The sequence below is a fragment of the Coturnix japonica genome, unplaced genomic scaffold, assembly GCF_054131305.1.
Source record: "Coturnix japonica strain WE unplaced genomic scaffold, WE-NBRP24 Scf039, whole genome shotgun sequence".
Taxonomy (NCBI): Eukaryota; Metazoa; Chordata; class Aves; order Galliformes; family Phasianidae; genus Coturnix; species Coturnix japonica.
This window is the reverse complement of record NW_028188942.1, coordinates 742,832-757,441: the sequence shown is the minus strand read 5'-3', so window position 1 is coordinate 757,441 and position 14,610 is coordinate 742,832. Positions and strand designations below refer to the sequence as shown.

The following is a 14,610-nucleotide window of genomic DNA, read 5'->3' as shown; positions in this document are numbered from 1 at the left end:
AAACACCTGCAGACATGAGCAGCAGTCACCCCTCTTCAGAGGCACAAATTAATCCACACAGAGCCCACGTGCAGCAGCAGGAGATACAGCCAGAGCTCTCTAGCTCTAGAAGGAAACTGTAGATGACTAACTGAGGGCCAAATAGTATTATCATTATTCACGTTGCCTGGTATATTAAGCTGTGAGCGGTCCCTTTGGTTTCAATTAGTTGTTATCCTGATGGGTGCTGACTTAATAGCAGATAAATGCCCTTCCTTGGCAAGTGCTGAAATACCACCTTACGTGTTCCTACTGGATGCCTTATTGCTTTGCAGCTCATCAGTGCACTTGAACTGATCTCAAATAGGTCTCAATGCTATACCTCTTGCTTCAGAAGCCAGCTTTTTCCAGAGATGCATACCTTGACCATCAGCAGGACCCAGAGGAGCAGCTGGCCCAGGAACAACCCCAGCACTGAAGCCGTAAAGTTCATGGATTGCTATCCCTCATCTTCTGCAAGGTACATGTTGGTGAAGTGTGGCCAGGAGGAGGAGGCTGGAGAAAACATTTTTGATGTCTCAGTTTTAAGAGAGAGATAGAGAGGTGCTGCAGTGTTAGTTACAGCAGAGCCAGTGAGCTCAGAAGCCACCCCACGTGTTTCAAAATGGAGCTGTTCTGATTTTATATATGCCCTCTGCACAGGGCTGTGTGAGGGTCAAACAATCCTAAGCAAAAATACTGAAGATAAGCATAAACCTCCAGGAAGAAACATTTATAAGAATCAGCTGCTACTTTTTCATTTCATAGCTTTTTAGGAGACTTTTACTGAAGGTTTTTTCATGGCTTCAAAAAAGTATGTTAAACACAGACTGGATGCCTTGTATTTATTATGCAGCCACTCTAGCTTGCATGGGAACAAGACATTGTTTTGCATTACATTTTTCTCCTAACATCTCCATTTGTATACAACACTAATCTTGCTCCGTAGCAGGAACAGACTGACATAATGTCTTCTAAAACTGCATGTTTTTCAATTCCAGAGAGGAAAAAAATAAGAAAAAAGAAAGACCAACTTATTATTTTCTCCTCCTCCACCCCCATCTTCAACAGAGCACAGGCCAACAGAGAGTCATCAGCAGAGCAAGCCTGGGGGCAGCAACATTATAGAAAAAGTTGAAGCCTTTGATGAGAAGTTCCCTTTTCATCTGTAACTTTAAGCTCTATCAATTGCTCAAACTGCTTTTTTCACCTCTGATGACTTTGCTGAGCAGAATGGACTTTTCAGCACCAGAGTGCCTAGGAAGACCCCAGAGGTAAAGCTCCAGGTAATATCTCCTACACAGGAGAAAGCAAAGCATGCTCCCAGCAACACCCGCAATGGTCAGCAGGGATTGGATGGTCATGCACAGCTTGTTTTCTTCTTTCCAGCTGCTCTGTTGGGCCTACCTGACAGGTGGGTAAGAGGATTTATCTCCCCTGTGGTAAGTAGGAAAGTTACATAGGAGTTCAAATTACAAAAGTTTTGACTGTATCATGTGCCTGTTCCAGCCTAAGTCTTAAGTAGCTGTCTGACAAACAACAGGTGCTTCTGCTAGCAAAACACATGAGGAAAGATGGGAAAAACAGTCCAAGGGAAATAAGAGGGGAAAGGCTTTACATCTTATGTGCCTTCCTCAGGACTTTATTGGTTGCAGGCTCACCATTAGATGCAGACTGGCTAGATACTGGGGAAAGCAGCCTAGCTCACTATGTCCACCTTGGAGCCAGTGACTTGTATTTTTACTCATGTATTTTTTAATGACTGAGGCCAAAAAACTGCTGGTGTAGATCTAGGAGATGCCAGTGACACCAGCTGGGGACAGCTAATAGAAATGTGTCTAAGTTCGTCTGCAAGAGACCATCAGAAGCCGAGGGAATGAAGAAGAGGAAAAACACAAGTTATTCACAGCATGAACTAGGCACTTCCTACGCAGTCACTCATGGAAATAAATAGTCCCATTTTGACTCTCAGCCATTTATAATCACAGAAGAATTGAAGCCTTGTTACCTTAGAAGCTTGTAGACATTTAATCACTCTAAACCTCATCATTCTTTGCAAAAGCAGCTGACTGGCTCCTTTCCTCTTAACCAAAATGCTGAACCTTGGTCTATGCATGCATAGCTCAGTTCAGAGCAGGGAGACCCGCACAACCCCAGCAACATCCAAGCATCTTTTCTCACACAGGGCTTTGGATGACCCAGAAAAGCTTGTAAAACAAGCAGAGATTTTCCTAATTAAATGGAGAGCATCAAAAGTAATCTAAGTTCTTAGAGAAATGTTACAGTGTTTATAAAGGGAAGATGATGCTGTTCAAACTGCTCCTGTGAGGACCATAGGAGCAGCAAGTTTCCAGCATCTAGAGTATGTTTGTCTACTAGATACTTAGTAATATATCTATGTACACTTATTAAAAGTGAAAACATATACAAGCCTTGGCAGTCTAGACACCCGCTGTGGATTTAACACATACTGCTTCTATGCCCATTTATTTTCTCACATGCCTAGAGCGCACCCAACAAAGCCCAGAAGGCTTCAAGAAAAACCTTCTAGGGTGCAATACCACTGCCATAGGCAGAGGTAGAAAATAAATGACTTCAGGTGCTTTGGGAACATTAGTGGTGCTGCAGGCAGAGAGGCAGGCAGTAGAAAATAAATACAGCTAAGCAGCGGGAAGTAGATTACTTTTGCTCCTTCAGGTTTCCCACAGGGGAAGGGGATGGGAAATACAAGGCTAGAAAGGACTCCCAGAGTTACCAACACCCCTAGTTTCCAACTGAGGAAGTTATCCTCTTTCCTTTCAAACTCTTCAGCTCACCCTGCTAACATTGGGAAAAGCAAGCAGCGAGCTCTGGTGGAGTCCTGCACACCGGCTACCACCCACACCCCAGCTGGCAGCTCCAGGGCTGAGATATCTTGGCCAGAGAAAGGAAAAGAAAGCCTCAGGTGGAGCTCCTCTTGACTTGTAAAGCTGACACAACAGAGACTTGGATAGCTTTAGCACATCAAGCAGGCAAGTTCCAGCCATGTGTCCTGCATAGCGCAAGTCTTGCATGGTGGAGCAGGAGAGAGGAGGCACCCAGACATCTTTTGCCAACCAAACTTGTGTTAAACAGAGCTAGGTACCCACCAAAACAGCATACATACACATACCTGCATGATCTGTAGCAGCTATCCTTTGGTGCAGACCTCAGAAGGGCTGAAACAGGGCCTGGGCAGGGGTGGGTAAAGGCCACAGGTGAGGCCTCACACAGCTGTTGGGGCAGAGGGGCCAGCGTGGCACTGGGAGGGGTCTTGCAGCCACCCTCACTCTCTGATGTCCCTCCTTTGCTCACACCAAGGAGTAGTTCACCACTTTTTCAAGTTAGTAGTCAGAAAAAATGCCGCCTCTAAGCATGTCCTTACCAGCTGTAGGCCCGCCCTTGGGGAGGCTGTTGGAGAGCCCGAATTGCCAGCACAGTGAATGTATGGCACCTACGAACTGTTAAATCACTCTTCATCAATGATAATCTCTGCAATTGCCTTAAACAAGAGCAGCTTTTGAACAGTCCTCACAGGATGAAAATGCACGAAGACAAATCTTTGTACACTAACAGCCTTCCTACCCACTTCCTGCACATTCTGCATTGTGCAGGGCAATGACTGCTCCCGAGGATTCAGACTTCCCTCTCTTACGGCTTTTTAAGCCACATAATCCCACAGGAAATTTAGCTATCTTTTAAAAAGCAAAAGGAGAGAAGAGAACACAAACCTCCAGCCCTCCAGCCCTTAGAAAATAGTCCCACAGACACCTCAAAATTCCAAGATAGGGTGAGGAGAACTAATTTGTTTTTTCTTGTTTAAATCTCACACTATGACATTTTTTGCAGCTGGCAGTGTGCTCAGCACTCTTCAGCAGAGCAGCCTTTCTTCATGCTGCAGTACTACCTCTGTGTCACAGGCAAGAGAAAGGCAGAAAGAAATGCATAAGCCTCTCCCCAGTTTCCTCCCATTCTCCTAAGACCTGTGGGTGAACCACTGAACCAGTTGTTTGGAAAATTTCTGCTCCAGCAGGCTTATTCAATCATCCCAAAAAGAGACAGAGGCGAATCTTCAGCTCTCTCATTTTGAATTCACTGGGGCATTCCCCTGTGGAATGTCTCAAAGTACCGAGGGACACAGCCTCTATTTTATCATTATACCCCAACAGTAGTGAGCCCTTCCCCCTTTTCCTATTGGCTGAAGTACTTGGGGTTCACGTTCTTCTCGGTTTGCCTGTCAGCCATCACCCCCAGTAGGTACCCCCCCTTGTTTCCTTTGGTTGTACAGACTTTGCAATCTGGGTTCAGAGTTTGTTGTTTTGCCCAGATTCTTCATTAACATCATATGAAACTAAAAAAGTTTCAACTCACATTTGATTTTTAGCTTTCTTAGTGGAGATATTTTTTGAAATAACACTGTGAAAACATAGGAAATAATTTTTAAAGTAGCACTTGGCTTTTTAACGTGAATAAATTTAAAACTCCAGATTTACTTTTAACTTCTTTGCTTTTTCATTATTAACTTTCCCATATGCTGTACTCATCATAGCCCGATGTAGAAATATGAGGAAGTAATTTAATATGAAGATGGAAAAGGCTTGGATAGATAGAGCAAGTTCAGTCAGTCTGTAGAAAAAATGATCTTGCAATCCTTTCTGACAATGAAGAATGAAAGAACATCCTGGCATTTATTCTTGTCTGGATATCTGGAAGCTACTGAGGGTCTAGCGAGATCGAAGAGAGACTTGTCAGGCACGATGCTCTCAAAAGAGAGTGGAAAGTTGTACAGCCTGCACTCCCAAGAGCAGCGTGACCCATCTTTATGCAGGATAAAGCATATCACTCTGTGCAACAGGAATCTGAACAAAGGGATCTGCAAAGTAAATGTGTTAGGTACAGCAAGCTCTGTATTTGGGGTTACTGTATTTTCATTGCATTGTGAGCACCCAGAAGTCACCTACACTTGCTCCAAATGAGCCCTGATTCCCACTGCACAGCACTAGCGGGAGGTGAAAAAGCCTCTGTGCAGGTGGAGAAGACCTTCTGTAACTCAGGAAAGCAGGGCTTCATTGCACCCTGCTGCTAACACTCAGCAGCAGTGAGGCAGGTACAAGTCATATGTATTTGTAGACCAAAGGCTTTGAATTTTGTTATGAGAAAGGAAGGAAATACTCGATAAAATTCTACTTTTAAGACTACCTCTCATCCCAAAGTGGTTATCTAGCAAGCAAAAAGGTGTCTGTATTGAAATGCCAGAGCAGGCTGAATTCCTCTGCAGCTGTCAGAAAATGTTTGTTTTCTGCATAAGAAAAAGCTTAAAAGCCTCCATATGGAAGCAGGAAGACTTTTTGGCATTTAAAGAATTAGCACAGAGAAGAAATCTATGCTTCAAGATATTTCTAGGGCTGACTGCAGCAGAACTGCAGGAGGGAAAAAAAAGAAGGGAAAGCAAAGAAGAAAACAAAAGCATTAACAATATGCACATTGACAAGCTACCTGGACAGTGGAACAAAAGTATATTTGGGAGTGCCACTGCTGTGGCTAAACTAATCAAATGAATAAACTGATGTCTTAAACAGTGCTACACTAAAATGGAGCAAACACAAATTAGTGGCCGTTCAAGAATTGTACACAGAAGATGTTAATTGGAAAGGGTATTCAAGTAACGTAGCACAGCTTGTACTAAGTTGTTTAGGAAAGATATTAGTTCTTTCCTTTAGGTTTATAAAAACATACACAAGGTCTGCAGCCTAGAAGCCATAGCCCACCTATGGCTCAGTCCTTGGGGAAAAAAAAATGTGATACAAGCCTTCCAAAACTGGAGGGATTCTGAAGACCACTGTTACCAAGAATAAGATGTTACTGAGCTAGATTTGCAGCCTCAAGTGAGTCACAGAAGAGAAGCATCAGTATGCTCCAGTTGGAGCAAAAGTGTTGGCTGCTTTCACAAGAGGCTGACTCCAATCTGAAATACAACACTGCCATTCTGCAAAACGTGTTTCTCCCTTCAGTCTTGATGTGATTGCAGCGTGGTGATATTCAGATACTATGAAGCTTAAATTAAGAGTCCATTTGCAGATGGGATGTTATTTGATAATCTGCATCTGTAAGCAAGAAGTTAGAGAAAATACAATGCAGAGCCAAGTTCAGGCACTGCAAACATGCTGTAGCAGTAATATAAAGGAAAACGGGGCAGAGGAAGAGAATATCTCCCCTCAGGGGAAAAGCAGTCTTACTGATGAACGAGATAAGACGATTAATAGCTAGAAGAGAGCAGATCAAAGGCTGGAAACTAAAATCAGTGTTAATATAAGCTGTCCACGCAGGTGACAAAAGCTCAGATCATGGTACAAAGACCAGATCAGATAAGAAAGAAGGCAGAAAGCTAACTTGCTTTTGACCCCTCTTTAAGATGGAAGAAGAAAGAAGCCTAAATGTCAGGCTGCCACACAGAGGGCTGCAGGAAGGCTCACAAGCCATAAAATCCAATCTAAGCATGCATGCAGGTAGCATTAAGGATCTTGTCTCTGCCAGCTCATAGCCAACCCAAACAAGGGCCAGAGCTTCACTTAGGAAAAGGCTTTTCAGGATCTTTCCTGAGGACAGAAAGCATTTGAGCCTCAGGACACTGGTACGTGTGTGCTTCATCTTGTGCCCACGGGCACGCTTTACGAAGCATGAAGACCTGCAGGGGAGGAGCAGAAAGTCTGACTCCAAAGCTGGAAAGAGATGCTACACAAAAGGTCTTGAAGCACAAATATCCTTTAAACAACAATGGTAACATGCACTGGTCTGCTCATAGCAAATATAAACCAGAGACAGGAATTTCTTCAAGGCTACTAAGGCAGAAAGCTCTGTAAATATTATCAGATGCAACAATGCGGGTTACAGTGAAATTTTCACCTCACCGAAGACAAAATACAGAGGTATCTTCAAGGGAGAAAAAACTCAACTGTAAGACATGAAGCCCTCATACCCTTCACTGAATACTTCATTGGTATTGAAGTTTAATAGTGCTGCTGGAGCCAGATGCAGCTGCTCATTGCTCTTGAGTTTTTTACTCAAGGGGTACAAAAGCTAAGGAATTGCCTTGCCAGGTAAGCATCCCTGCTAAGTAACCCTGATTAATCTATCAAATGATGACAGTGCTCTGAAAGGATGAGCAGCGCTGCGATCTTCATGGTTCAAGGCTTCACAGTTCAATGAAATCATCTCTTGTCAGCTTTCCGCAGGCTCTGTCAACTCCACAGATACTGCATCACACAGGTTGAAATCCTGTCTCAGTTAACAAATGCCCTTGCTATCTGGGTCTAGAAGCGTGCCTGGGAAGTTTTATGAATGAGGTATTACGTGCTACTACATGAGGTACTACATGCATGGGGGTACACAGAGAATGCAAGAGAAGGGCACCAGTATCTGGAGAAACAGAATATTGAAAGCAGCCTGCAAAAAAGAGAAATCAAAGGTCTACTCAAGGGGAAAACAGGACAGCATGGCACATGGGGTGGGCTTGCAAAGAAACCACTAACTCCCATCACTGCTGGATTTCCTCTCCACAGGTGGCACAGCCCTAAGCAGAACATCTGTATAGGTTGGTGACTTGTGACTGGTCGTGGACACCCAGTGCTACCTGAGCAGATGTAGGAAAAGAAGAAAGCCAACAGGGAAAGATATGAACAGAGACTATCTGGCTGGACTGCATCAGATACAGAGCTCTAAATCTGCTGAGAGCCAGAAAGTCTTAACAACAGCTTGTTGTTATCAACTGAAAGCTACTCCCTTGCTGAGTTCCCAGAACCATGGCTAGTTTCTCACCATCCCAAGGCATCTTATTATTCTTGCTGTCCTTGCAGGTGTTATAGCTGCTTGCCTAGCTGCACCGTGATTACAACCCTTCTCAGCTAACTAGCTGTAAAAAACACTCTCTACAGAAAGGGAAAAACAAGACTAAAAGAGAAAAGCAGCAGTGAAAGCGAAAAGAAAGATTAAAGAGAAAAGCAGCAGTGAATAGGAAAAGCGAGACAAAAAGGGAAAAGCGAGACAAAAAGGGAAAAGCGAGACAAAAAGGGAAAAGCGAGACAAAAAGGGAAAAGCGAGACAAAAAGGGAAAAGCGAGACAAAAAGGGAAAAGCAGCAGTGAAAGGGAAAAGCGAGACAAAAAGGGAAAAGCAGCAGTGAAAGGGAAAAGCAGCAGTGAAAGGGAAAAGCAGCAGTGAAAGGGAAAAGCAGCAGTGAAAGGGAAAAGCAGCAGTGAAAGGGAAAAGCAGCAGTGAAAGGGAAAAGCAGCAGTGAAAGGGAAAAGCAGCAGTGAAAGGGAAAAGCAGCAGTGAAAGGGAAAAGCAGCAGTGAAAGGGAAAAGCAGCAGTGAAAGGGAAAAGCAGCAGTGAAAGGGAAAAGCAGCAGTGAAAGGGAAAAGCAGCAGTGAAAGGGAAAAGCAGCAGTGAAAGGGAAAAGCAGCAGTGAAAGGGAAAAGCAGCAGTGAAAGGGAAAAGCAGCAGTGAAAGGGAAAAGCAGCAGTGAAAGGGAAAAGCAGCAGTGAAAGGGAAAAGCAGCAGTGAAAGGGAAAAGCAGCAGTGAAAGGGAAAAGCAGCAGTGAAAGGGAAAAGCAGCAGTGAAAGGGAAAAGCAGCAGTGAAAGGGAAAAGCAGCAGTGAAAGGGAAAAGCAGCAGTGAAAGGGAAAAGCAGCAGTGAAAGGGAAAAGCAGCAGTGAAAGGGAAAAGCAGCAGTGAAAGGGAAAAGCAGCAGTGAAAGGGAAAAGCAGCAGTGAAAGGGAAAAGCAGCAGTGAAAGGGAAAAGCAGCAGTGAAAGGGAAAAGCAGCAGTGAAAGGGAAAAGCAGCAGTGAAAGGGAAAAGCAGCAGTGAAAGGGAAAAGCAGCAGTGAAAGGGAAAAGCAGCAGTGAAAGGGAAAAGCAGCAGTGAAAGGGAAAAGCAGCAGTGAAAGGGAAAAGCAGCAGTGAAAGGGAAAAGCAGCAGTGAAAGGGAAAAGCAGCAGTGAAAGGGAAAAGCAGCAGTGAAAGGGAAAAGCAGCAGTGAAAGGGAAAAGCAGCAGTGAAAGGGAAAAGCAAGACTAAAAGGGAAAAGCAAGACTAAAAGGGAAAAGCAGCAGTGAAAGGGAAAAGCAGCAGTGAAAGGGAAAAGCAGCAGTGAAAGGGAAAAGCAGCAGTGAAAGGGAAAAGCAGCAGTGAAAGGGAAAAGCAGCAGTGAAAGGGAAAAGCAGCAGTGAAAGGGAAAAGCAGCAGTGAAAGGGAAAAGCAGCAGTCAAAGGGAAAAGCACCAGGGAAAGGGAAAAGCAGCAGTCAAAGGGAAAAGACAGACTAAAAGGGAAAAGCAAGACGAAAAGGGAAAAGAAAAACTAAAAGGGAAAATCAAGACTGAAAGGGAAAAGCAGCAGTGAAAGGGAAAAGCAAGACTAAAAGGGAAAGCAAGACTAAACGAGAAGAGCAAGAGTAAAAGGGAAAATCAGCAGTCAAAGGGAAAAGCAGCAGTCAAAGGGAAAAGCAGCAGTCAAAGGGAAAAGCAGCAGGGAAAGTGAAAAGACAGACTAAAAGGGAAAACCAAGACTAAAAGGGAAAAGCAGCAGTGAAAGGGTGAAGCAAGAATAAAAGGAAAAAGCAAGACTGAAAGGGAAAAGCAAGACTGAAAGGGAAAAGCAAGACTGAAAGGGAAAAGCAAGACTGAAAGGGAAAAGCAAGACTGAAAGGGAAAAGCAAGACTGAAAGGGAAAAGCAAGACTGAAAGGGAAAAGCAAGACTGAAAGGGAAAAGCAAGACTGAAAGGGAAAAGCAAGACTGAAAGGGAAAAGCAAGACTGAAAGGGAAGAGCAGCAGTGAAAGGGAAAAGCAAAACTAAAAGGGAAAAGCAAGACTAAAAGTGAAAAGCAAGATTAAAAGGGAAAAGCAAGATTAAAAGGGAAAAGCAAGATTAAAAGGGAAAAGCAAGATTAAAAGGGAAAAGCAAGATTAAAAGGGAAAAGCAAGATTAAAAGGGAAAAGCAAGATTAAAAGGGAAAAGCAAGATTAAAAGGGAAAAGCAAGATTAAAAGGGAAAAGCAAGATTAAAAGGGAAAAGCAGCAGTGAAAGGGAAAAGCAAGACTAAAATGGAAAAGCAGCAGTGAAAGGGAAAAGCAGCAGTGAATGGGAAAAGCAAGACTGAATGGGAAGAACAAGAGTGAAAGGGAAAAGCAAGTCTAAAAGGAAAAAGCAGCAGTGAAAGGGAAAAGCAGCAGTGAAAGGGAAAATTAGCAGTGAAAGGGAAAAGCAGCAGCGAAAGGGAAAAGCAAGACTAAAATGGAAAAGCAAGACTAAAATGGAAAAGCAGCAGTGAAAGGGAAAAGCAGCAGCGAAAGGGAAAAGCAAGTCTAAAAGGGAAAAGCGGCAGTGAAAGGGAAAAGTAGCACAGAAAAGCAGCAGTGAAAGGGAAAAGGAACAAGAAAATGCAGCCCTGAAAGGGAGAAGGAGCCCTGAATGGGAGAAGCAGAACTGATAAAGAAAAGCAGCCCTGAAAGGGAAAAGCAGCCGCGAAAGGGAAAAGGAGACCTGAAAGGGAAAGGAACAGCATAAAGCAACACTGATAGGGAAAAGAAGTACAAAAAGGGCAAAGCACTGAAAGAGAAAAGGAGCCCTGAAAGGGAAAGCATCAAAGCAAGGGAAAAGAAGCGCGGAAAGGTAAAAGGAACAAGCACAGGGAGCAGGCAGGTAGGCACAGCAAAGCAGCAAGCAAAGACCAATCTCTCAGAGGGGGCCTGCTAACAGGAAGCCCAGCTATTGCCCTCCCAAAGAAACTCCACCATTTTGACAGCCAAAACAGAAACTACGGTTTCGGTTCTCATGACTCTTCCCTGCGCTCCCAAATAAATGGTTTCGTGACATCCTCTACCACACTGCAACTGCTCAGAATAATCAAAATTATATCATTCATGACATAAGAAACTCACTTTTGCCTGGTGGCAACGACAGTCCATTCCCATCCTGTCCCTCCATGTAATGAACATTGCATTTGGCCTTCTAACAGCCTCCTGGATGAATCCACCAAAAGCAAGGAAGCACCCTGCCCTTACTCTGAAGAGAGAAAGAAAGCAAGGCTCATGGAAACAGGCACACAAGGCTCGCAACAAGACACGGTGCTCCAGATCATGACAGAGATAGGGCTACCACAGTGCCAGAACATGATTTACCACTAAAGGAAACATCTGGGGGCACATTCACAACTTCAGCACAAGCTGTAATGGCTCAGCATGTTCAGCTTTCTTATCGTTCAGCTGGAGATCGAGATACTCTGAAGTATCAGTCAGCAAGCACTCGGATGAGCCTGCCCTCTGGTTTTAACGATGACAGACATCATTACTGCCACCTCTGACACCTTACCAGGAGATGCTTCCATTTATTAGCCTGGTCTTGATTCCTTCCATCAGCAGCTGCTCCTAAACTGACCTCCATTCATACAGTGATACCACTGACTTCTAGCACGAGCTGACCTGCAAGACAGAGAAGAGAAAGCAGGATGGCAACAAACACTGACATAGCACAATCTAATATTCTTGAACAGCCGCAAATGAGACAAAACAGGAGATAAGTGCATCTGCAGCAACACCCCAGTTCATAAAGAAATGCAACTCCAGCCTGGCCTCAGCAGCCCTTATATATTTCTTACACATTTGATTAAGCCAACTGCAATTTGAACCAGAAGAATTCACAGTCTCTTGCAAATGTCACCGTAAAGCAGAATAGGACACAGCAAAAGAAAAAAAAAAAAAAAAAGAAAAAAAAAAAAAAAAAAAAAGAAATATAAAGAAAAAAGCAAGCCAAAAACCAGGGAATCAAAGTTTAAAAAACCACAGAAAACAAATAGAAAAAAAACACATACTATCTGTAACAGCAGAAAGACTAGCACAGTGTGAATATACTACAAAGGTAAGGAAAGAATGGCTCACCCACCACTGAGGATGGAAGTGCACAGAACAAACTCCACAGAGGAGAAACCATCAAAAACAATTCCACCCAGGGGCAGTCAGCCTTCAAAAATGAGCTGTAAGAGAGGTGCAGCCAGGCTCCATCCCTTCCAGTCACTCAGCTGCATTGCCCTCACCTGCACTAACCAGGGCTGACCAGGTCCCTTCCCTAGGTGATAATCAGTGGCTCAGACTGTGATTCAACAGTTCTCATACAGCGTATCTAAAGAAAAATAACAAAGCATAGATGAAAAACACAACAACAAATAAACCATGAAGGATTTTAGGAAATAACACAGAATTAAATAATAATAATAATAATAATAAAAGCAAAGAAAAAATAATAAACCAAACAAAAGAAAAAAACTAAGACAAGGAAAAACAGAAAAAAACTTATAAAAAAAACAAAAAACAAAATACAAAAAACAAAAAACAAAAAAAAAACCACGACATAGAAAACACCAAATAGGAAAGAAAACCATAGAGCTGCAAAGGAAAAAAAATAACACAGCAAAGCAAAGCACAGATGATAAAAAACAACAAGGAAAACACACCTCCCTGACATGACATCTTGCCTCCTGAGCAGGTCACAGTGTCCCTCACTCAGATGTAGAGCAGGGAGAAAGCTGAGACCCCATGTGTTCCTTGCTGCACACTCCCATCTAAAAGGTCCATATGCTCCTTGGGAAGCACAATGCCACCTGGGGAAAAGAGAAAGCAGGAACAGGACATGCAGGCGGCTATCACCCAGCAGAAGGCCAGATCCTTCCGTCTGTTATCCGCTCCTCTTTTTAGTCCTAATAGGGCCCCGAGGATACAGAAATAGCAGTGCTTAGCAGAAGGACTCGGAGAAGGACCGGTAGAAACTGTCAGGAGGACAACTGGCATCGTGTGGACACAAACAGGCTGTTGGTGCAAGGAAGGAAACGGCACCTGAGCATTTCACCAAACAGGTTCCCTCCTCTCTGTCTTCCTGCAAAGATACAAGGATAAAAACCTCATTTCCTCTGAGCAACAATTGGAAACAAGACCAGAAAATTATTCATTCAAAGGCACTTCTAGGAGATGTATAACAGAGTCCTTCCCAGTTACACGAGCTTACGCTGTGGCCTTTGGAGAAACAAGCTGCCTTTGTGGTCCTGAGGGTTCCTTTTTGTCATCTGTTGAGCACAGCAAGAGAGCTTTTCTTGTACAAATCTATGCCCTGTGTACCTTTCTCCATCCCAAAACCTAGAGTTGCGGTGCAGACACTGGATGCTGACCAGAGCAGTAAAAGAACAGAAGAGGGGAAAAGCAGATACAGGTAAGACACCTAAAGGAAAGGAAAAGAGCAGAAGAGAAGGAAGGATACGGTTAAGAACAAAGGACAGAAGATGGAAAGTGCTATAGAGGATTGGACTGGACATGAGCAGATCAGAGCTACACCAAGGTGTGGCTTCTCCCTGTGTCCCTGTCCACCACTGGCAACATCCCCCAATGACAGGGATGATGCTGCCCCAGCAGCTGATGGGGTTGTGGTCTGGGGTTACGTTCTATGCAGAGCCTCCACAACCTGCTACAGACCTCCAGTTCCCTGACACTTCTTTTTTTTCCAGGTGTCTGCACACAAGGAACAGGTGTTCCCCATGCCCTGCATACTGGTAATTAGTGTGGGCAATTACTGTGTGGGAATTGGGGGAGGGAAATTCAGGGGTGGGATAGTGAGGAGGAATTGGAGGGGGCTGGGAAATTGTTTGGGTGGGATTGTATAGATCAGATATGACTGCTAGGATGGGGAATATTTGGTTGGAAATACTGTCATTTCTATTAGTCATTGCTTTGAGTGATAAGTTATTAAATGCTTTATGTTCCCTCTGCTACATCTCTGCTTGCAGTCATTTGTGCAGTGACAAAGGTCCTCAGCTCTACATGCCCACCTCCAAGGTAGGATGGAGCACCACAGATGGCAGTGTTCCACAGCTGCCACCAGCAGCCCCAGCTCGTCCCTCCACACCTGAGGTGTGAGTGGCTGTGAGAGGAATGAATGTCTCTGTGGAAGTGCAGCTCATTCCTCCCCTCTGATGGGGGCAGAAGGCATCTGCATTTCCCTCATGGCTCTTATTTCCTGTGTTACTGTGGGAAATGAGCTCAGCCACTGTGCCTCCCTACTATGGCAAGCTCTGCAGCTCTGCCACTGTCTTTATACTCAGCTGTTCCTGTGTGTAATGCTCCACACTTGGACCCTGCAGAGCCCAAAGGCCTCCTTGGTTGCTGTTACTCACCTGGACATTGAGGGTGCTGTGTCTCCAGTCTGTACCTGCTTCCAGGTGGCACTTGCAAGACACTGCGAGTCCACCTGGTTGGAACTGCAGTCAACAAACACAAATGTGAAAGAAATAAGAAAGGATTCTTTCATTTCACAGGCTTTCATCTCCATTGAAAGATGTTCTGCTGTGCAGCACAGCTGGGAGCATTTCATATGTGCAAAAAAGGGGGATGGGCCCTGGCTGTGCGGGCCCCCTTCCGGCCCAGGCCCCAAAGCAGCCCCGACTGTGCTGGGTTCCCCTCTCACCTGGGCCCTGCAGTGGCCTCAGCTGTGCCTGGTCCCCCTCTGCTCTGGGCCCTGAGCTGGCCCCAGCTGTGCCTG

The 14,610-nt window shown here is 44.4% G+C and overlaps 1 long non-coding RNA gene across 1 annotated transcript; it reads right to left on the bottom strand.

The window, feature by feature from the left end:
• Positions 1 to 10,400: 10,400 nt before the first annotated feature.
• On the bottom strand, positions 10,401 to 14,226 carry LOC146753127 (uncharacterized). The gene is made up of 4 exons (XR_014940232.1): positions 12,539 to 14,226; positions 12,122 to 12,207; positions 11,401 to 11,510; positions 10,401 to 11,094 (listed from the first exon to the last, which is right to left on the bottom strand). It is a non-coding gene; the product is annotated as an uncharacterized LOC146753127 (long non-coding RNA).
• Positions 14,227 to 14,610: the final 384 nt, after the last annotated feature.